Source organism: Mustela erminea, chromosome 3 (assembly GCF_009829155.1).
Source record: "Mustela erminea isolate mMusErm1 chromosome 3, mMusErm1.Pri, whole genome shotgun sequence".
Taxonomy (NCBI): Eukaryota; Metazoa; Chordata; class Mammalia; order Carnivora; family Mustelidae; genus Mustela; species Mustela erminea.
In genome coordinates, this window is record NC_045616.1 from 133,540,845 (window position 1) to 133,562,878 (window position 22,034).

Sequence of the window (22,034 nt, forward strand, 5' to 3'; positions counted from 1 at the left end):
ACAAAGGGACACATTAGAGCCCTTCTGGGACAATAGTTTCATATCCTACCAAAGATGTGACAATCCTATGGCACACGCTAAAATTTGATGCTGAATGACTTGGTAAAGATTTATAACCCCACACAGTGATGACAGAAGCTCACTTATGCCTGAAATGATTAACACTTTAGGCCAATAATGTGCAGTTATCGTTTATTATTGGGGAAGGTGGAGAAAGGATGCTTATACATAGTGGAACAGGGACCACACCACTACTAGACACATTTATTTTATATTTATATTATAAATATAATAATTTATATATATATGCTATAAATATATGAATTACATTTTATTATACTTATATATAAATATAAATAGTAATTTATATAAATAAAATATTTATATTATATAAATATAATATATTTATATTTATTTATAAAACTATGGTCTAGGGGGGCACCTGGGTGGCTCAGCCATTAAGCGTCTGCCTTTGGCTCAGGTCATGATTGCATCAGGCTCCCTGCTCAGTGGGAAACCTGCTTCTCCCTCTCCCATTCCCCCTGCTTGTGTTCCCTCTCTCACTGTCTCTGCCAAATAAATAAATAAAACCTTTAAAAAGAAACAAAAACAAACAAAAAACTATTTAAAAAACTATTTAAAGAAGGTCTAGGTATAATGGTTGTTTTCTTTTTCCAGCTCTACAAAGGCATCTTTCAATGTTTCATTTGCAATGCATCAGCAAGCAATAGACCAATATTCTTGCTGTTGATCAACAGATTAGTGATGTAATCCCCCATTAATCTATCATGTAGAAAGCACATTTGAAGTGATGCCACAATCATCCGTCTTCTAGAAAGTTTCAGCCGTTACACTTGTGTCTCCTCATCTGTCACCTTCTCATGTTAATACTGGTCCATAACTCAGAAATGTTATTTTTGTGAAAACTTCTAAAAGACCCCTTTCCTTAGCTCTTCTGTGCCTGGGATAAACAATTAACTCTCATAGCCTCCATCTTCTAGCTCTAACTTCAGACCAGGGAAATGGTAGTTGTGTTAAGCAGAAATCCTTGGGAGTTTCCTTCCATGTGCTGCATCTTTATTTCCACTCAGCTACCAGGTTCGGGTGGCAGTCACTGGTTGTCTGGTGTGATGATGTTAGAATGCTAATGAAGTCCTCTGGCTTGATGGTTCTGGCACGGTCAGTGTCACGCTGACTTTCAGGGCAGCAGGGTTCCCAGGGACCCAGACAAGACTCCCTAGTAAGCAGAGTGGATGCTTGCCCGCTTTCTCCCTTTCCCCCCATCCTGACCTCCATCCCCACTGCTCCTTTGCCCCCAGGATAGACACAGTTTAGACTCTAAATCCTCCCATAATGTCCTGCACCTCTAACTCTGGTCCCTCGGGAGGTATTATGCTCCAAAAGGGACCCTATTTCCTCTTCATCCACCTCTTTCACAATCAAAACTCAGTCCTTCTTGATTTGAACAGTCCTCTGGTTAGTGTCAGGACAAAGCAATCTGATTTCTAACTTTTAAATTATGAATAACACCCCTTTAAAGCATTTGCATTTTTGTAAGCATTTGAATTTTTTTAACTTTTTCTTAAGATTTTGTTTATTTATTTATTTGAGAGGAGAGAAAGGGGGAAAGAAGGGATAAGGGCAGAGGGAGCGGGAGAGAAGGACACTCCACGGAGCACAGAGCAGGGCGTGATCTCAGGACCCTGAGAACCTGACCTGAGCAAAACCAAGAGCTAGACACTTAACCGACTGAACCACCAGGCAGCCCCAACATTTTTTTAACTTATTTTTAAATAGAAATTACATCTGGCTCAAAAACAGAACAACAACGAAAACAAACCCAACAAGTATAAAATGGCATACAGTCCTTCTCTGTCATTTTCTGGATCTTCCCAGCCTCTGCCCTACAAAAGCCTCTTTTCTTAATTTTCATATCCTTCCAGTTTCCTTAGATTTTTGTAAGCAAATATAAATATAGATACTAATTCCCCCAGCTTTATACTTCAGAAGGAAGATATTATGTGCAATGCTTTGATCTTTGCTTTTAAAAAAATAATAAATTTTATACATCTTTTCATATTTTAGTAAGAAGTAACTGAAGGGCACCTGTGTGGCTCAGTGGGTTAAGCTGCAGCCTTCAGCTCAGGTCATGATCTCAGGGTCCTGGGATCGAGCCCTCTCTCTTCCTGCTGTTCTGCCTACTTGTGATCTCACTCTGTGTCAAATAAATAAATAAAATCTTTAAAAAAAAAAAAAAAAAGGTAACTGAAAATTCCTTAGAGTTGCATAATATTCTGATAAATAAATGACCACCCCAACTGATTGAACATTATGCATTGTTTCCAGATTTTTCTTTTCAAAACCATGCTACAAAAAATAACTTGGCATATATGTTATTTTCTGAACACTGAGAATTTCTTAAAAGGCAGGTCTGATGACTGATCCCACCTCTGCTGCTTTTATGAAACCATACTAAGTAATTTAGCCTTCCACTTAGGAAGACTAAGAATATACCAGATTTAGAAAGTAGATAGTGTTCGAATTAACCAATGTTTCATCTAATAACTCTGCAGGTTTTTCATCTAATAACTCTAACACTATTTCCTTAGCCACCTCCCTGATTCCTTCCTTTCCAGGTTCCCATCCAATTCCTTAAACCTCTTCTCCATGTCTACCCACCATCTTTTATCATCTTTGTCTAATATACCGGCCATTATTTGTTGAGGACTTGTTGCATACCAGATACACATCACTCTGTTCACTCCTCCCAAGAACCCAAATCGAATAAGAATTCTCTGAAGAAACTGAAGTTCAGAGAGGTTAGGTAACTTGCCCAAGTCTATAACATGACTAGGCAGGGGCAGGACTGGTCCTTAAGTCTCTCTGATCCCAGGCCCATACCTCGCCTCACCATCCTCCCTCCTCGGTCCCTCTCGTGAAACATAGGATATCATGAGATAATAAGTCAAGCATGAGGGAAACTCAAAGAATCCTCATCCTTCTCTGTGTGTGTGTGTTCTTTGGTTGAAACACCTGGTTTTTTGTTCGTTTGTTTTTTCACTACAAATATCACTATAAGCTACGTGGAGACAGACACCGGTCTGCTTAACGTTGTCTATTTGGAGCATAGAAATAATACATTCCTGTTAGTTGCTCAGTTTGTTATCCTGTCAAAGTCTATTTAATCAGAATTGAGTATTAATATTCTCTATAGCCTAGCTATTACTTTAACAAATTAGATAACCCTTGTCAATAGACAGTTGACTAAAGCTTCCATGAGAAATGAAGGTTACGCACAGGGTCTTTATTGTAAATCTATTCACCTTACTTACTGGTAAACCATAGGCATCAATATAATATATTGTTTTACTGAACATGAAGCTAATAACTTTTTTTCCCCAGAACCACCATATGGGGCTACAAAAGTCTAAACTTTCAAAAAAAAAAAAAAAAAAAGAAAAAGAAAAAGGAAAAGAAAGAAAGAAAGGAAGGAAGGAAGGAAGGAAGGAAGAAAGATTCTAAAATATCTGAATGTTCTCTGAACTAACTAACCTTTTCTCTGGGTCCTCTTGGTTCCCGGGCCAGTGGTGAAAGGAGGTCATTCTAAGCATCAGTGTACACCCAACCAGCAAAGTTTCAGTTGTTAAGATCCCTTGGCTTGACTACTGGTTTGCCTGTGGAGTTAGTGATAAATCTGCTGGGCAATATTCCGTCCAACCCTTTTCTGGCCTTGTTCTTAATCCTGGAGAGAAACTAAGACTCACCTTTCCATATATTAGCTTTAAGAATGATCAGTTAAGCATCCTGACCACTGAAAAGGTAAGGCCAGCGTCCCAGCAGGCATTAGCAAGGGACTAGTGGCATCACGGACCCCCACTGCCCCACCCCCTATCTGCTCATGCAGCGCTTCAACTAATCCAGCCAACAGCAATTTGGAACCTAAAAGCATTGGGCTATTTTCAGCAGCAAAATACCACACACCCTACACTGTCTCTTCTCTTCCCCTTCACTTTCTTTTTACACGTATTCTCTAAAATTGCCGCATTAGATATTATACATCATGTTACATCAATGTGTGTTGCTTCTAGCCATTACAACGGAAAGGGATTCTATGTTCACACACATTTAAAAAACTGGGGGAGGGGGTAAGTAGATTCTTTACAGCAGCGTTTCCACAAGCATCTGGTACGCTAGTGTGCAGCTGGAGTCTAAGAATAAGATACCCTAAAACACGGATCCCAGGATCCGTTTTCTGAATCATCTCCCAGATGGGGCCATCAGAACACTGAGGAGCTAGAGTCAAAGCTCTGTGGTACACAGACTGGAAAAGGAGTGTCTCCAAAGTGTGGGTGGGCTTCAGGGGGCAATGTGGTTCTGCTCGCCCACTGTCCAGGTGCCTGGGACGCCTCGTGCTGGTGTCCACTCTTACTTTCAGCTCCCGCCTGAGTCCACTCTACTTCATTTACCCTCCTCGGTCCTTAGCAAAACAGTTTTCCTTAAGATTGTAGGTCTTTCGGGCGTCTGGGTGGCTCAGTGGGTTAAGCCGCTGCCTTCGGCTCGGGTCATGATCTCAGGGTCCTGGGATCGAGTCCCGCATCGGGTTCTCTGCTCCGCGGGGAGCCTGCTTCCTCCTCTCTCTCTCTCTGCCTGCCTCTCTGCCTACTTGTGATCTCTCTGTGTCAAATGAATAAGTAAAATCTTTAAAAAAAAAAAAAAAAAAAAGATTGTAGGTCTTTCTTCTCTTCTAGGTTGAAACTTCTGAGGAAGCACTGACTATTAATTGGGCACCTTACCTGAGTTGAACCCTAAAACAGAAACGCCTCTGGAAGAGCGTCCCCTCTCTTCACCACACAAGCCCCTGCGAAAATCTTAAGAGCTTCCTCTTCTTCATCTTTCTCCCCAAGTTCTCAACTTCTGCTCTTCTAAGATAAACCAGCTCCTCAGGCTAGACCCTGTTCTCTCGAGCAACCCGTTCCCATTTATATTATCCCAACAGCATCCCTTGGGCTTTTTTTTTTTTTTAAGTCTAATGTTTTTTATCATTTTTAGAAGCAATCTACATGGTCTTTATTTTTACATTCTGGCATTTACTTTCACTGTGGAGAAGTCTGAGCCCACCCTGCATTCCCCCCTTTGAAAATGATTATCTTTTCTGTCTGTATCCCCAAAGGAATCTCTATCTTTAGGGTTTAAAACCTAGCCAAGATCTGTCAGTGTCAATCATTCCATCATCAGGATTTCTTTTTTTAAGATTTTATTTATTTATTTGACAGAGAGAGCACAAACAGAAGGAACAGCAGGGGGAGAGAGAGAAGCAGGCTCAGGGAGCCTGATACAGGACTTGATCCCAAGACCCTGGGATCATGACTTGAACCGAAAGCAGGCGTTTAACCAAGTGAGCCATCCAGACACTCCTTATCAGTATTTTCTGACAGAAGATGTGCCTCTTTGCTTTCAGGGATTTTCTCTTCCATCTGCAGAGGGAGTCACACCATTTCTTTTGATCTGGCCAGGGAATGACAAACACATCTACATGGTCTAATTCAGTAGGACAAGTTCACCAGCTCTGAGTGTTGCTTTTCATCCACTCTTCTGTGGAGCAAAAGAATAGCTGCGGTGGTCTTGAGGGCTGGGTACTCTTCCATTTTCTGAGATTTCTTTTGGGGTCCTGTACCGGGGCAAGCCCAATGGCGGCAGCTCATCCCCCTTCTGCCTCTGGTATGATCCTGTCGTGGTGTTTGGGGCTTTCATGCTATAGGTTTGTCCTTGACCCTCCCCAGCAGGCCCACTCACCCCAAGGCTGCTTCACCAATCTGGGGTGTATTAAGAAGGATTCACAGGTTTTTCTAAAATCAATGTCTTCCCCCTGTTTTGCTTCTGGTGTGGGGAACAAGTGGAAAGCTTTATTTGTTTCCTATGGCACCCAAGCCTTCTGTTTCTTCTCCTAGCCACCACCTTGTGAAATTTATCCAACTGTGTTCTTTTCCTTTTTTGCATGTAGTCGCCACTTTGGGATAATATTTACCTTGCCTAATTTCGTTTTTACTATTTTATTTGGGAATTGGAGGGGGGACGTCCTGGAAGTCCCCTCCTTCCTTACTTCATAGCAACTGAGTATTTCAGCTATAATCTAGGTGTCAACAACATTTCCAAAGGGACCATCACTTCGCCCCCTTCAACAAGGCAGAAAAAAGACTCAAATGAAGTGAGTGTCTACTTCTTATGTCCTATCCTCTGGACTGTGCTTGGTCAAAGATGCTTAGATGACCACTCCAGGAATCTGAGGAGTCTTCTGGTCACAGTCAAAGTGAAGCAAGGGAGAGATCCATATGAAATGATTTAATAGATGTGAAACTTGATTGAAATTATTTAATTCTTAAAATAGTCATTCAAGGGGTGTCTGGGTGGCTCAGTGGGTTAAAGCCTCTGCCTTCGGCCCAGGTCATGATCCCAGGATCCTGGGATTGAGCCCCGCATAGGGCTCTCTGCTCAGCAGGGAACCTGCTTCCTCCTCTCTCTCTGCCTGCCTCTCTGCCTACTTGTGATCTCTGTCTGTAAAATAAATAAATAAAGTATAAAAAAAAAAAAAAAGTCATCCAACCCAGAGAGGAAAAAGCATTAAAATGAAATTGCAATTTACTTGAGAAAGGAAAATTAAAAACAAAGTCAAATCTAAAAATCAAACACAAGTACATGCAAGTCTAATAACCAAATACACACAGACTCTTCCTGATTTACTTTCAATTGTGTTTTTGTACACTGAAACTTTTTAAAAACTAGATAGGAAGATGGGGTAAATGTTATAATTCAGTCTGCTCCCTGGGAAAGAGATATCTTGCTTCATATAATCTATTAAAATTATTTCTAATCCAGGCCAAATAAAACCCTTTTTTAAAGGATTGGATTTCCACAATATGCATTTGTCACTAAAGGCTCCTACTTTGAAAATTATTTCTGAATATTAGGGGTTCATATGCTAAAGCACCTCTTTGCACATTTGTTTTTTATTTTCAAAACAAAATGAAATTAACTTATAAAACACCAAAATTAACTCCAATTATTGGAGGACTGAACTACACCTCAGGAGCCCAAATCCAGTTACTTGTTTTTACAAATATATCTAGAGGTGTCCTCTCCTTTTAGAGAAAGCACAATCATGATAGTTATGACAAGGCTTTAAAGCCCAGAGAACCATCTAGAGCGCTAGATTATTTATTTCTCCAACATATGAGATACAAGGAAGAGAGGAAAAAGTCTGAAAGTTGGAGACTTAAAATGCCACATTAACCACTAGCAAGGAGACAAGAAACATATTTCTCTTCCGTTTAAATTGCCACTAAAGAAAAAAGCTTATATTTTATTCTGTCTGGCATAACAAAGCTAGAAAAAAACAGAACAGCCAACAGTGATAGATAGATACTATCAGGGAAAAGTAACTGAAGGTGAGACATCTGGCTACAGAAAAAAAAAAATATGAACAGAAAACCATATGAGGTTTTTCTTCCCTTAAAGTCGTAAGTGGTGTTGTAGAAACAGAAGTCTATATTTGTGAGGGCAGCCGGTGTCCCTCTGCAGCTGCGTGGCTGCCCACCATAACCACTGCTTCAGCCTGTGGCACACTCCCAGCAACCCAGCACATGTCTTTCCAGCAGTGGCAGTAGGTCTGAGCAGGCACAGGCAAGGGGGCTCGCCACAGAGCCCCACTCTTTTCTGGAGTTTCTTCTGCTTCTCAGAACCTAACGTAGCTCATCTGGTTTTCAAGGGCAATCTGCATAGTGGTATCCTGAGTACAACCGGGCGACCAAGAACCCGACTAGAATCAGTGCAAGGCAGATAAATACCTCAGGTAACCAAAGTCTGTGGAGTATTTGTTCCCTTTGTTCTGTGGGGGGGGGGGGGATTATTTTGCTCCACTCTTTTAAGTAGAGAAAGAATCCTAGATTGATACTGCAAGAGCCTCTCGGGGTGGTTTGTTTTTAAATTGTACAGTATTTTCTATTTTTCTTCCAAACTGTCACCTTAAAGAAATCAATGTACCCATCTAGTCTCAGTTACTGGGGATTTCGAGTGCAGCTTCTCCAGGACCCCCTTCTTCTCCCCTCCAGAACTTTAGCCATATACACACAAACACACACACACACACACACACACACACACACGCACATGCACAATTTTCTCCTCAGCCATTTCTTCAAAAGCAGTTTCATGTGGAAGGAGGATAAATCACATTTATAAAATAATTTCCACCATTCATATTACTCTAATTTAAAGAAAATTTTTCTGGACCCAATAGAGCAGTTTTGTAGGCAGGAAACCTCAGTGTGTTGTAGAAAGGGCTGTCTGAGTTCTCTGAAGCCTTGAGTCCTTAGTCCTTCTGGGGAGAAATGAATTGTGCTCCGGCTGAGTGGCAGGCAAGCAGATGCGGTTTCTAGATCTGCTAGATCTTTATCTGCCTCTTGGGAACTTGTGCTTTCTTCACTAACTCTGAGTGATTATCTAATGGACCTACTGGTTGAAGGGACTATTACAAGGTGAGGTCATATCTTAGTCAGACTGCTATTACAAAAATACTGGTGACTTAGGGACAGCAGGAATTTATCTCACGGTTCTGGAGGTTGGGAAGTCCTAGATCATGGTGTTGGCAGATTTGACATCTGGTGAGAACCCACTTCCTGGTTGTCTTCTCATGGCATCCTCCCATGGCAGAGCTCTGAGGGAACTCTCTGGGGTCTCTTTTATAAGGGCACTAATCCCATTCATGAGGGCTCCACCCTCCTGACCCCAACACCTCCTAAAGGCCACCCTCCTACATCATCGCACTGAGGATTACATTTCAACATTTGAATTTGGAAGACACAGACATTCAGTCTATGGCAGATGGCCTGTGCCACTCAACCCAGCAAATGACACTCCACCACTCCCCCAACCATCTGCCTCTCTCTTATATTCTTGCTTTCTTCTTCATTCTTATCTTCTAAGCTGTAATTTTTAAAAGATTTTATTTAGGGGCGCCTGGGTGGCTCAGTGGGTTAAAGCCCCTGCCTTCGGCTCAGGTCATGATCCCAGGGTCCTGGGATCGATCCCCACGCCTGGCTCTCTGCTCAGCGGGGAACCTGCTTCCCTTCCTCTCTCTCTGGTGGCCTCTCTGCCTACTTGTGATCTCTGTCTGTCAAATAAATAAATAAAATCTTTTAAAAAAAAATATTTTATTTATTTATTTGAGAGAGTGGGGGGAGCATGAGAAGGAGGAGTGGCAGAGAGAAAGGGAGAAGCAGACACCCCATTGAGTAGGGAGCCAACAGGGTGCTTGATCCCAGGACCCTGACATCATGACCTGAGCCAAAGGCAGACACTCATCCAACAGAGCCACCCAGGCGCCCATAAGCTATGATTATTTTTTTAATCCTATTCTTTTCCATTCTTCCATACCATCACCACAAATCCCCTTTATTGAGTCAATGAAACCTGTTAGTAAAACCTACAGAAAATGCTGAGCTTTATGGAGGCATGAGGATCAAAGAGGTTGTTGAATTCTGAACTAAGAAACAGTGGTTAATTACATGTGCCAACACAATTTTGAAATGGAAAACGTCAGGCAGAAAATAGAAAAGCTGCTGGTGTGCTCCTTAAAATCTCATAGAGTTGATGCCAAATGCCAGCCCATATTTCATGGAAAAATCGAATGGTCCACACAGAAGATCAATGAATGAGCACGTGGCTTGAATTCTCAAGGTCACTTCAGGCTTCAGCTCTCTCTAATTCGCATGAGTTTAGGAATTGCCTCTCTGCCCCTGCACTGTACTGCAGTCACCCAAACAAGACTTGGAGTCTTTCCTTAGTTTTCACTGCAAACCCCTCATTGAAGGCATTTGTGTGTGTGACAGACGTCAGTGAAGGTGTCAGACCTAGAAGTTTCTTTACACGGCACCGAGGCTAGAAATTTAAAACAGAATATTGGTAACCACCATTCTTCAGAAGCAGAAAGGGGTTTTACAGCTCAGGATTCCCTCCCATCCCTTATCATTCACCTTCTTTCTTTTCCTATGTCCCTGAACCCCTCCTTCTTAATGGCAGAGAAGAATAAGAACACTTTCTGGTTTATTATTCAGAATAGTTCAGCTCTCTGTGATCCAAACCCTTACATTCAACTATTACTTTCCTTTGCATATAAGAGAAATTCTTTATTCAAGGGTCACCTTGTCATTTCTTTTGAGGTGGAAGATGTTCCGGGGAGAGATGGCCAGTGAGGGAGGAAGTGGCTTTATTTTATATTACTATTAATGGCCATTATATCGCCAGAAACAAGATGCCCAGGCCAGAAACATTATATTGCCAGAAACAACATGCCCAGGCCAGTTTGGACAACCCCAGTAGAAGTATAGGAACTGAACTGTTCCACTTTGGTGTGATAGCTAAGTTGCCTGACCCTCCTGTCTTTTTCCAGTGACTCAAAACCAGAGATCCCTAAAAAACTAGAGTGCTAGAAAGTGCCTACCAGAACTGGGACTTGAAAGTTTTCGGATTCTTTCCTGAATTAAAATACTAGAAGGACACTCATGTGAACCAACATTCCTTGCATGTTTCCCGGGCCATTTTGACACTATGACACCAGATGGGTCTTGAAGGAGAAAGACGGCCAAAAGGGATAGACATTCTGATTGACAATGTATGTGTCATAGATTCAGAAGAAGCAAGGAACATCAAAATTGGACCGCACTGTTTGTAAGATTCTCAAATTTTAAGTTGCATAAGAAAAGGCCCAAAGTTTCTAGTTCGAGAAGCCGCATGGGACCCAGGAACCAGGGTAGTTTTTCACATCACTGGATGGTTCTAATACCGGTTGTCCTTGGAACGCGTTAAGAAACACTGCAGGCTGTGAGGGCTATCGCAGTGGGGGAAGGCGGAAGGAGAATGGTGGGGAGATGAAGGGTTTCGAAGCCATTGGTATTTATCTGAAAACAAAAGCGACGCTATCCCATTGAGACAGAACACTGAAAGGCGGTAATTACATCCAAACAAGGAAATGACTGAGTGATCTCTTTAAGCAAACAGGTAGTATCCTCTAGCTGATCTGAAAAATTTGCTTAGTTAGGGCAAGGACAGAGGTGCTATTCAAACGTCTAACATCTGGATGGCTGGCACCAGAATCCTGGAGGTTTTTTTACTATGTCAGGCACTGACCTGCTAGTTGCTGGCCGGGGGTCACTGAGGGGTATCTGGAACTCTTAGAGGGCTTTAGCTGGTTCACTCTTTTAACAGTGGGTGGTTAAATTGTATGCATCAGCTGACTGGTGACCGGCCCCGACCAGCTGGCCCAGACTGTCAGCCTGGAAGAGTGTGGTGCTCCCTGCACAGAACATCTGTAAGCAGGGACTCAGCCACGCTCTTCCCCTCTTTCCTTCCTTCCTTTTTCCTATTCTCTGTTCCCTTTTATTTTCATCTTTTTCTCCCCTTCTGCCAAGTGGCGGCCTTCAGGGTACTCAGCACAGGGTTCTTACATGGCACATGTGATCACTGTTCATCAAATTAAGAATCCATAGTTAGCGCTACTGGTAGGATGTAAGGCAAAGAAAAAGATGCAAGTGCTCCCTAAGGCAAACAGACTTAGAAGGGCTGACTAACTAGGTATCACAGTAAGAACTGCTGTTTTGTTGATGGAGGGAGGTCAGAGGGACCAGGGAGCTCAGAGTCCTGCCCCATGCAATAGCTCTTGGTCCTTTGAAAGGTCTCCATGCTGGGTAGGGCCCTCAAACTCCCCTCCACCCAAAATGACCAGGACAGCTAAGGGAAGCACAAGATCAGAAGTTCTGGAAGATTCTCTGCTCTCCATCTGGTCACTGCTCAAGTGCCATTCTACTGGCCTAGTTTTCCCACCGTGGAGAGAGCATCACTTGCTAACAAGTTTCATCTTTCCCTTCAACAGTGTTTTGTGTTGTGCGTATCTGATCTTTAAAATAGGCCTATGTTAATACAGCACTTACAAGAAATTAAGCCAATGAAAAAGAAAGCTAGGCAGTTGTCCTAAACTAAAGGGCACTTTCTTCTGTAATGCTCTTTGGTTGCTCTTCAAAGGAATACGAGTCTGAAGAAAAGCACTCTCAGGTTTTGATGCCGCAAATTCCTGCGTCTGTGAGTCTAATGATAAAAGGAGAGGGTGACTGTGGCATAGATTTAAAAAAAAAAAAAAAAAGTGTTTTTTTGTTTTTTGGTTTTTTTTCAAGCTTGTCACTATTTTTGTAAGCTGGAAACTTGTTTTTAATCTTGCTGCAAAGTTGATTGGAGAGCCTGCAGGAAGCACCGTGAGCTCTTAGTGACCTATGAGAAGTTGAGATATATTATAAAGACAGGAGCACATTTTGGTTTTTGAAAAGCACTGTTTACGGGATTCTTTTTCATCGGGGAGCGTTCAAAGGAGAGGCTTTGTGGCCACTGAGCCACGGGGTCCTGCACAAGCTCCCGCAGTTACTGTGGGACCCCAAGGAAGGTTCTTAGCCCCCCTCTACCTCAGATTTCTCATCTGTTGATAGAGATGAGTCTCTGTTGTTGGGTTTTTGTGAGGATTAAACAGAAATGTACGACATGCTAAAATGTATGGGTTCCTGGTATATCATAGAGACTCAAGTCATTGACCCCAATTTAATAACATTATGAAAGGGAGGAAGGAAAAATGCTCAAATAAAGACGTCATTGTAAAACAGGTGAGTGAGGAGCCTGAGTGACTCAGTTGGTGAACATCTGATTCTTGATTTTGGCTCAGGTCATGATCTCAAGGTCCTGGGATTGAGCTCTGTGTTGGGGCTGACACTAAGCCAGGAATCTGCTTGAGATTCTCCCTCTCTCTCCCTCTCCCTCTGCCCCTCCCCTACTCATGTTCCCTTGCTCACACTCTCTCTCTCTCTCTCCCCCTCTAAAATAAATAAGTCTTTTTTAAAAAATAAAATAAATCTACCTTTTAGTGGTTCCTCATGTCTTCTAGTCCACTAGGGTGTTACTTTCTTGTTTTCTAATATGTTTATGGTTGTTTCTTTGTTATCATCACTCTTCTTTTTCCAGCATTTCTAGAGATTTGGGGTGAGCAGAGCTTACCACAATGTAGTCAGTCTGCCATCTTGACTGGGAACTTTTAGTCATGTATCAAAGGGCAAAAACATTAATATTTTAGCCATTATAAAGCATCAATATCAGAAAAATACCTAATGGGTCATCTTAAAGGAATCATCTAAGGTTTGGGTTTACACATTGCCAAAAACCTGAAAAATTGAACCATTCATAAGTATCGATAATGTGTGTATGCAAGTGTAGAGTTTGCACCTAGTAACAATAGATAAGACACATGTCCTAAAGAAGCTAATTGTATAGGTTTTTCACTTTTTAAACTATGTTACAAGAAAGGCAATGTTTATATATAATGAATACTTTTCCCTATCTCTAAGGATTTAAAAGACCTAAAGAAAGAGCTTTGAGAAATGTGTGGAGTGCTTTAAATAATATATAACTTATTTGGAATTTTAAAAGTTATATACTCTTCAGTCTGGAAATTTACTGCATAAATGCTAATAGAATATAAGCTGGAATCAAAGTTGACTAAAATTGGGTCAATATTGTGCTTTCTATTTAGTGAAAAAATAAATAAATATAAATTGATGTTGAAAAATATCCATAGAATAGGGATTAATTAATTTTTGATAAATGAGATAGAGGTAATTTCTACAAATTTTTTTAAATTTTTTAAAGATTTATTTATTTATTTATTTGACAGAGAGTCAATGAGAGTGGGAACACAAGCAGGGGAAGTGGGAGAAGGAGAAGCAGGCTTCCCGCTGAGCAGGGAGCCTGAGGCAGGGCTAGATCCCAGGTCCCTGGGATCATGACCTGAGCCAAAGGCAGATGCTTAAGGACTAAGCCACTCAGGTGCCTCTTTATGAATTTTTATAACTAGGTCAGAACAGGTTGTGCATTATCTTTCCCTCTCAGAAAACACACTGGTTCAAAACATATACCCAGCAAGTATCTCTCTATAACACTATTAAAATAAATTAATGGGCAAAGAGTTAAACATCAAGAAATACGTACATTTCCGGAAGATTTTTTTGTTACAGCAGCAAACTGATGGAAGTTACTTCAGCATCTTGATTCAAAGATGTTGAATTTTTGAAACAGAAAATATTAAAGGAAAAGCTCAATTTTCAATTAATGGTAGCACATTTAGTAGCATATTCTACAATTATGAAATCAGTCTTTCTTTCAAATGGACTAATCATCCACTGTGAAAGTTCTTTGGGAACTTTCTTGAAAAGGCAAGAAAATCAACGTTTCCATAGCCTGTGAATGAACAGAAAAAAGAGAAATTTGTATCAACTATACATATTACCCAATAGTTTAGAATTTTCTCATTCAAATTCATCAAAATAACCTATTTAACTTTTATTTCCAATTTTTCACATTTTAATAACTGATTTAATAAAAATGATTTAATAAAAATGATTTAAACAGTCAGCAACATTGATTTTATTAAGAAAGGTATACATCTTAGTAGAAGAAAACTCACCAAATGTTCTTTTGGCTAAAATAATTGAACTGTTTATTATTTTAATATTTGTTATTCTATTCAAGTACAGCCTCACAAAATGTTTCAGACATCATTAATCAATTCATTGAATTGTAATTCATCTCTAAATTTTGGCAACTGTCTGCTTCAGTTAAGTTTTGTGAAAAATATAATCACATTTTCTGATATGGTCACAAAATCAGTCTAGAAAATAGGGTTTTTTTAAGATTTTATTTATTTACTTGACAGAGATCACAAGTAGGCAAAGAGGCAGGCAGAGAGAGAGGAAGCAGGCTGAGCAGAGAGCCTGACGTGGGACTCGATCCCAGGACCTTGGGATCATGACCATGACCTGAGCCAAAGGCAGAGGCTTTAACCCTGAGCCACCCAGGCGCCCCTGGTTTTTAATACATTATTATATTCTTTCTAATAGAATATATTTTCTAATTTCTAGAAATTATTAGAATAATTTCTAATATTATATTCTTTCTAACTGGCTTTCCTTTTAAGTTGCTAAATGGAACTGAGTTTGCTGTTAGATAAGGTAAATTTTCATCACCTCAAAATATCTCTCTTGACACCTGTTATAAAATTGTGTTTCCTCATCATTTCTCAAGGCATTGTTTCTCCCACTGTGGTCTGTGGACCATCTACACCAGGACAGGCACAGGCATTTTCAAAAACTTAAGAATGCCCTTGCCCCCTCCCCCTGCCTCCCCCTGGCCCAGCTCCATCACACCATAGCCCCCTGGCCAAATCATGACTGTTGGTTTTGGGGCTTTATGTAGCTCCATTTTTAAGAACTCACCCAGGAGATTCTTGGGCACCTTGACAATAGAAAAAAAATTAACTCAAATCAGTCCTTCTTTAAATGGTCAATACTATTTTATATTTTATAAAGTCAAGAGGAGATTGTTTTGAGCAGGGTTCGTAATTTGAGTAATTCATCAGCCTTAAGGAAGCCCTGCATGGGATAGGAATAGGAGGATGGAGATATCAAGGAAAAGCTCATCCTGTAAACCAGTTGGTTGGTCTGAACCGTTCCAGACCATCTTGTCATAGACACCAGGCTGGCCTGACATGCTGCTCAAGCGGGCATTTGGTGGTAGACTTCTGTAGAATCACAGAAGCCTCCTGGACAGCACTCGCTCTCCCCTCACACTAGGAATCCCAGCTAGTCCTCCTGTGAGAGGCAAGGACCTTAGGACAGGTCCTCACAAATCAAACGCACATATTAAATTCATGTCCAGCCGTGACTAACAATCCCTTGGATACAATCATTTTCCTTCCTGGACCAGAGTTTGAAGGTACCTACAAATGAAAACATACCAAGAGGAGGAAGCATAGGGAACTCTGAAGACAAACTTGGTCAACTTAGTTCGGCTTAGAGCTAGGGCTGCCTACAACACGTCTCCTTTTTTCCTAAGAAGACAATTCTGCCTGAACACCATTTGGGAATCATGAAATTTTCCTGAAACACCTTGAAAAAATAATAATAACAACAAATAAAAAGAGGGGAAAATACCACAAAAGTGAGACCAGAGCGCCAACTTGAGGAGGGGAAATAGTGGCATGAAGAAAGCCTTCTCGTAATCCACTCTTCTACCTCTGGCCAGACACTGTATTTGACCAAATATTTGACATTACCCACATAGCAAGGACCCTCACCTTCAAAGAGCTTAAGTTATGGCTCTTTGCTCTGATTTGGATCTGTGATGACCTAGTTAGCAAGGGATATAATCGCACGAAAATACGCTGTTTTCCTACATTGTACCTGCACCAGCCACATTAACCCAGTTAAAATGATGTCCATGATCTGAGTCTCTTTGAAAGCCTTACGGTTAATCAAAACTTATGTTGAACAAAGATCTTGGGCCTAAATAAACATATCTATTTTTTTCTTTCTTAGAGGCACCTGCCCGCGCCTCTGGAAGGTTCCTCAAATTTTAGTGAAACCAAATGACAGTGGTGTATAATACTTGGTTACAGCACACACACATGCACACCCACATGCATGTTAACAGCATCTGCATGTGCCACCTGCTCTCCATTCACACCCACGTGGTTTAACGAACAATGAGAAGGTAAATGAGTTTGCAACAGAGATAAAGGGATAAAAGCGATAAAAGATGGGATGAGGGAGGGAGGCAGGGGCCAAATGTGGTAGGCCACACTCAGGTCTGGGGGCTTTTGCTGAAAGGTGAGGGCGATCCTGTCCGATTTGGTATTTGGGAAAGATTATTCTAGAAACAGTATAAAAGAAGTAGGAGACCATTGCAGTAATCCAGGCAGGAGCTTGGACTAGAGTAGAGATGGGATAGTAGACATGGGACAAGAGGATGGATCTGAGAGATACTTAGCGGAGAAGATGATGGATTAGCTGTGTGGGTGGACCATGATTTTTATTTTTAACAGTCAATTAGAGGAGACTTTGAGATTCAAATGGGCAGGTAGTTACAAGGGCCCGGGAATCCTAGAGCACTTCAGTTCTCTCTCCACATTGTGAACACATCAGCCTGCTTCTTGGGACCCAGCGCTTTTCCCAGTTTGTACATATCTGTCTGATAGACTATTATCTAGATCTGCACTGTCCAAGACATTAGCCATGGGAGGCTGCTGAAATTGAAATTAATTAAATAAAAATGTAAAATTCAGCTCCTCAGTTACACCAGCTACATTTTATATGTTCAGTAGCCACCTGTGTCTAGTGATTCTACTACATGACAGCACAGATAATAAACATGTCCTTCACTCCAGAACATTCTACAGAACAGTGCTGATCTAATGACCCGCTGGTACCTCACCTACATCTCCAAAACCAAATCAACACTTCCTGCAGTATCATACCAATTACATTCTATACAGTGTTGATTATTTCTGCACTTGAACCCTTGTGTATGGTGAGTTCCATGAAAGCAAGGACCCTGGCCTACTCATTCTCCAGCTCCCTCACACCCAGCAGAAAGCCTTTGTTCCATGTTCTTAGCAACTACTGGTTGAGTACATGAGTGAGGCATTGAGTAAGCCAAAATCTAAAGTTCTGTTTCAAAAATATATAGAAAAATAACCACTTATGTAATCTCTCAGTTTTTAGGCTGATGTTATAGCTCCTAAACATTGAAAATATGAGTAATAAAACCTGGCTTATAAGATGACATCAGCACAGGAGTTTATCACGCATAATTAGAGTGTAATCAGAGCAGAGGCAGGGAAGGCAGAAGGTAGCCAGCGTTCTCTCCCATTGCCTTCTGCCCCAGCGACACTCAGTATTAGCCAGGTCACCCTTCAGTGGGTAACACCCACCAGCAGTTGCCACTTCGTGGAGACAGCAGCAGCTACAGTGTCTGTTGGTATAACATCTCTGCTTCCTTCTGTCATACGTTCTGTCCCTGATGGGTCAGAACTGCTGTCCAGACAACCGTAACTGTGGTCAGAGTTCTGCCCACATCGTCTTCCTGGGACTGGTCAGTCTCACGAGAGGGACTTCCTTCATAGTCTTAGTCAACACTCAGTCTCCGTATCCTCTTCAGTGTTGCTGCAAACGATGCCCCATCCCCCATGAGGGTGGGAGGATTGAAATAGGAATTAAGTGTCGTAAGAGGCCTGGGAGGAGTGAAGAGGCACCAGAAAATGGGAGTAGGACCAGCGAGGCAAAGCTTGAGTAGAAACGCACCCCTCTTTCTTTCTTCCAGCTGCACAATGGGGTCTAAAAGAATGGTCCTATTTGTGCAAAGAAAGAGGTAACTGAAGGTGGGGAATCATTGTTTTGGACATGGTGACCCACCCCCTTCCCGGGGGAATGGTGAGCTTGTGAATGGTAACAAACCATCACTTAAGCACCAAACATGGGCTAGGTGCTGGACCAGACCCTAGGGATCCAACAGAGACCAGCCAGATGTGTCTCTGCTCTCCTGCGTGTCACGGCAGAGGAGCGAAGTCAGTGGGCACCTGTACTGCTCTGGTAAGGAGATCCCAGGTTCTGGTGCTGGGAGACTTAGGGAGTCCTGGAAAGTCTCAGGAGAAGGCTTCCTGTTGGAACGGACGCCTAAGCTGAGCCCCAAGAGTAGGCGTCACCCCAGTGAGGGAAGAGGAGAGAGGACCAGGAGCAGGTGCAGAGTTCTGGACAGAAGTGAGAGCTAGGCAGTGCCAAAGCACAGTTTTCCATAACTTCAGAGTATCAACCCAAAAAGTGTGGGAAGTAAAACATGACTATAAAGGGGCGCCAGGTTGGCTTAGTCGTTAAATGTTTGCTCTCAGCCCAGGTCATGATTCCAGGGTCCTGGGATAGAGCCCCACCTCAGGCTGCTCTGCAGGAGGCCTGCTTTTCCCTCTCCCACTCCCCCTGCTTGTGTTCCTGCTCTTGCTCTGTCAAATAAATAAATAAAATCTTTAAAAAAAAAAAAAAAAAAAGGAAAGGGTGGTCAGCTCTCTGCTCTGGAGCCAGGCTGGTTGCATTCCATTCCCTCCTCTACCTCTCAGTAGCTGTCAGACTTTGGGCAAGTTCGGAATTTGTTGTTTCCTCATCTGCAAACAAAAGAAATAATGCCACCTACCTTCTGCACTTCCTGAGGAATTACATGACCTCTTCCATAAGCTGAGCACTCAGCGCCCGGCACCTAGAAAGCACTCTACAAAGGTTATCTGTTACTACTATCTTGAGCTAAAAATTTCGATAATGTGGAAACCAGCATTTAGCCTACATTTCCATGGAAAAAAAACTTACAAACTTTTCTGTGTCCCAACCCACGGAGATTCGGGGCTAGGAAGATTTTAAAATCCAGAAAGTGTTATACGAGTTCCACTAGATGACATGTACAATAAGGGATTTCCCAATTTCAGGTACCTATCAAAATTATTGCACTATGTTAAAAGATTTGGAGGAAAAGCCTGTTGATGTGAAAAATCCAAATTAGCCTCAATTGTTATCAAAAACACAGTGACAGGAACTCTGTTGTTGTGTTTGTGTGTGTGTGTGTGTTTTTTTTTTAAATCTTAGTGTCCTGAAAAAACCCAAGTATTGCCCTTCTTCTACTTGGATATCCTACCAGTCCTTTTTTTCTCCTCTCCCCAAATTATACCAATCTGTTCTTATTCTCTCCATTTTGAAATGAAGACACTGAGGCTTAGAGATTATTAGGTAATTTAGCCAAAATTGTGCAACTAGGAAGAGATGTAGCCAAAATTGAACCCTGAGCCTTTTGAGTACAGCGTCTGAATATGCACTCTGATCTTCAAGCCTTAGAAAACTGTCACTCCCATAGAGAGCTTAGAACCCCATGAGAAATGCAAAATGCACTCAATAAAAAGGTTAGATGCTATTTCAAATTGCCCATCTACTTTGAGTCCTGCAGGATATTAATCATTGAAAACAAAATTCAAGTATGTTTGGGAAATCCTGGATTAAGCAAAGCTAAATTCATTATTTACTGTAAGGTCTCTAATACATCACTGAGTATTAAGAGTATCCAAAATGAGAGTATAGTTTGTGGCAATTTCCAAATCATATTTGACTATACGACTTTTTTTTTTCTTCTCTCAAACTAGTTCGGCAGGACCAATGTTCCCGGGAACTAATTTTGGAGGAAATTCTGTATGGGGTAAATGCAGAGTGACAGATAATACTTACAATTCAAATTCACCAGTGGAAAAAAAATATTTTGTGTTTGTGAGAAAAGTCATTTTACTGTACTGAGCAGAAACAGTGTGAAACGGAACCTGAAGTCATGGTTCTAAATCTTAACTTGCTTGAGATGGGGAAGCAAGCTTTGCAAAAATATGTCACCAGTCAAGTAGGAAGTGGGCATTCTTGCAGCTTCTAAGAGCTTCAGCCACTTGGTTGTTCAGAGGCAGAGCTGCACAGCACCTTATCTCGGAAAGCACACACACAAGCACACACCACCCCGAGAACGTGAGAGATAATGATGCAAAGTGTTGGGGATTTTGGTAGCAGCCTTTTATACATATACTCTGAGGCTCAAAAGTTTGAAGTGAAGCAATTACAAAGTTTGAGAAACTTGCTGGGGGCGGGGGTGGGGGGAAGCATGGTTTTGAATTCTAAATGATACCCTAATTCTATTCTATTCTCCGGCGCACCCTTGGAGCATTCTGGAAGTGAATCTCATCAGCCCACAGTTATGAAATGGGATGATGTAGTTGTGGTTAATGTTGAGTGATTCCATTTGGGGTCCAACTCTTTCAACTTGGGGGAACGTTGGACAAGTTCAGTCTTTGACCACCTTCTCATTTGCAAAATGAGAAGGGTGAATTAGACCACTCACAAGGGGCCTTCTAGCTCTGCAGATTTGTGAATTTGAAGGAAGAAGTAGCTCATAAATTTCTTCTGGCTGTTAATTCCCAGGAAATAAAAACTTCTCCCCTAGAGAGCAGGGGCATCGTAATAAGAAGGCAGCAGCAAAAGAATAAGCTCTGGAGGTTAACCTCAGGCCCCAGGAAACCAGATAGGGGTCTAGGCTCGGGTCTATGGGCTGCTGTGTAATGTTACTAAATTCAAGGTGATGGTTCTGAAGTAGTAAGTGTGGACCATGAATGCCTAGAAATAATGACAGCTGTCAAAAAGCTTTATTCCAGTGTTGTCAGGGCAAAAGTCCTGAGATAGAGTCCACATGTTTCAATATCAGAAATACTGTATATATGAGACTGAAGATAACTGCTTTCCTCCATGGGCACCTGATGCCTAATTCAAATTGTAATCACCCAGTCAGCCTACAAGATCTTAGTAATAATGGGTTTGGGAGGCCAACCAAAATGACTAGCACGTGACATGACTTAATCAGAAAGTCTGATTAATCTATCTTTGTTTCTCTTCCTACTGTTTACAATTGTCTCAAGAGATAAACAGCATTTATCTTTTGAAAGATGGGCACTTTTAAAGTAAAGCCACTCATGATAATTGGTACCAAAGGAAGACTAATCATGCAATCATCCAAAGCAGTGAGTTATTAAATGTTTTATTGTCTGAAAGTGTGGATTTTGTGGATCATATTGAGTATAGTCAAAGCACCATGCCTTTCAAATCATGCTATTCTTAGGTGGATATAAAAAATGACTTGGGAGGGGCGCCTGGGTGGCTCAGTGGGTTAGAGCCTCTGTCTTCCACTCAGGTTGTGATCCCGGGTCCTGGCATCAAGGCCCTCATTGGGCTCTGCTCGGCAGGGAGCCTCCTTCTTCCTCTCTCTCTCTGCCTGCCTCTCTGCGTACTTGTGATCTGTCTGTGAGATAAATTAAAAAAAATAAAAATGACTTGGGATTCTCTGCATACAAGATGACAGCAGTGAGGAGGCCATGAGGAGGCAGCAGAATGAGCTCTGATGGAAGGGACCCTGCATGGCTGTATTTACACCTGTATTTATTGTATTATTGCTCTGCATCAACCTCTGGAATATGTAACCTCTGGATCTCATACATACATAAAACAAGCTCTTTGGTTCGAGCACACTATTCCTCATTGAACACAACCATCTTGCTT

General features: G+C 41.6%; 1 protein-coding gene across 3 annotated transcripts in view; it reads left to right on the forward strand.

Annotated features, from left to right (window-relative positions):
* FYB1 (FYN binding protein 1) overlaps positions 1-22,034 on the forward strand; it is a 152,171-nt gene that overhangs the window by 57,889 nt on the left and 72,248 nt on the right. The window lies entirely within an intron of this gene.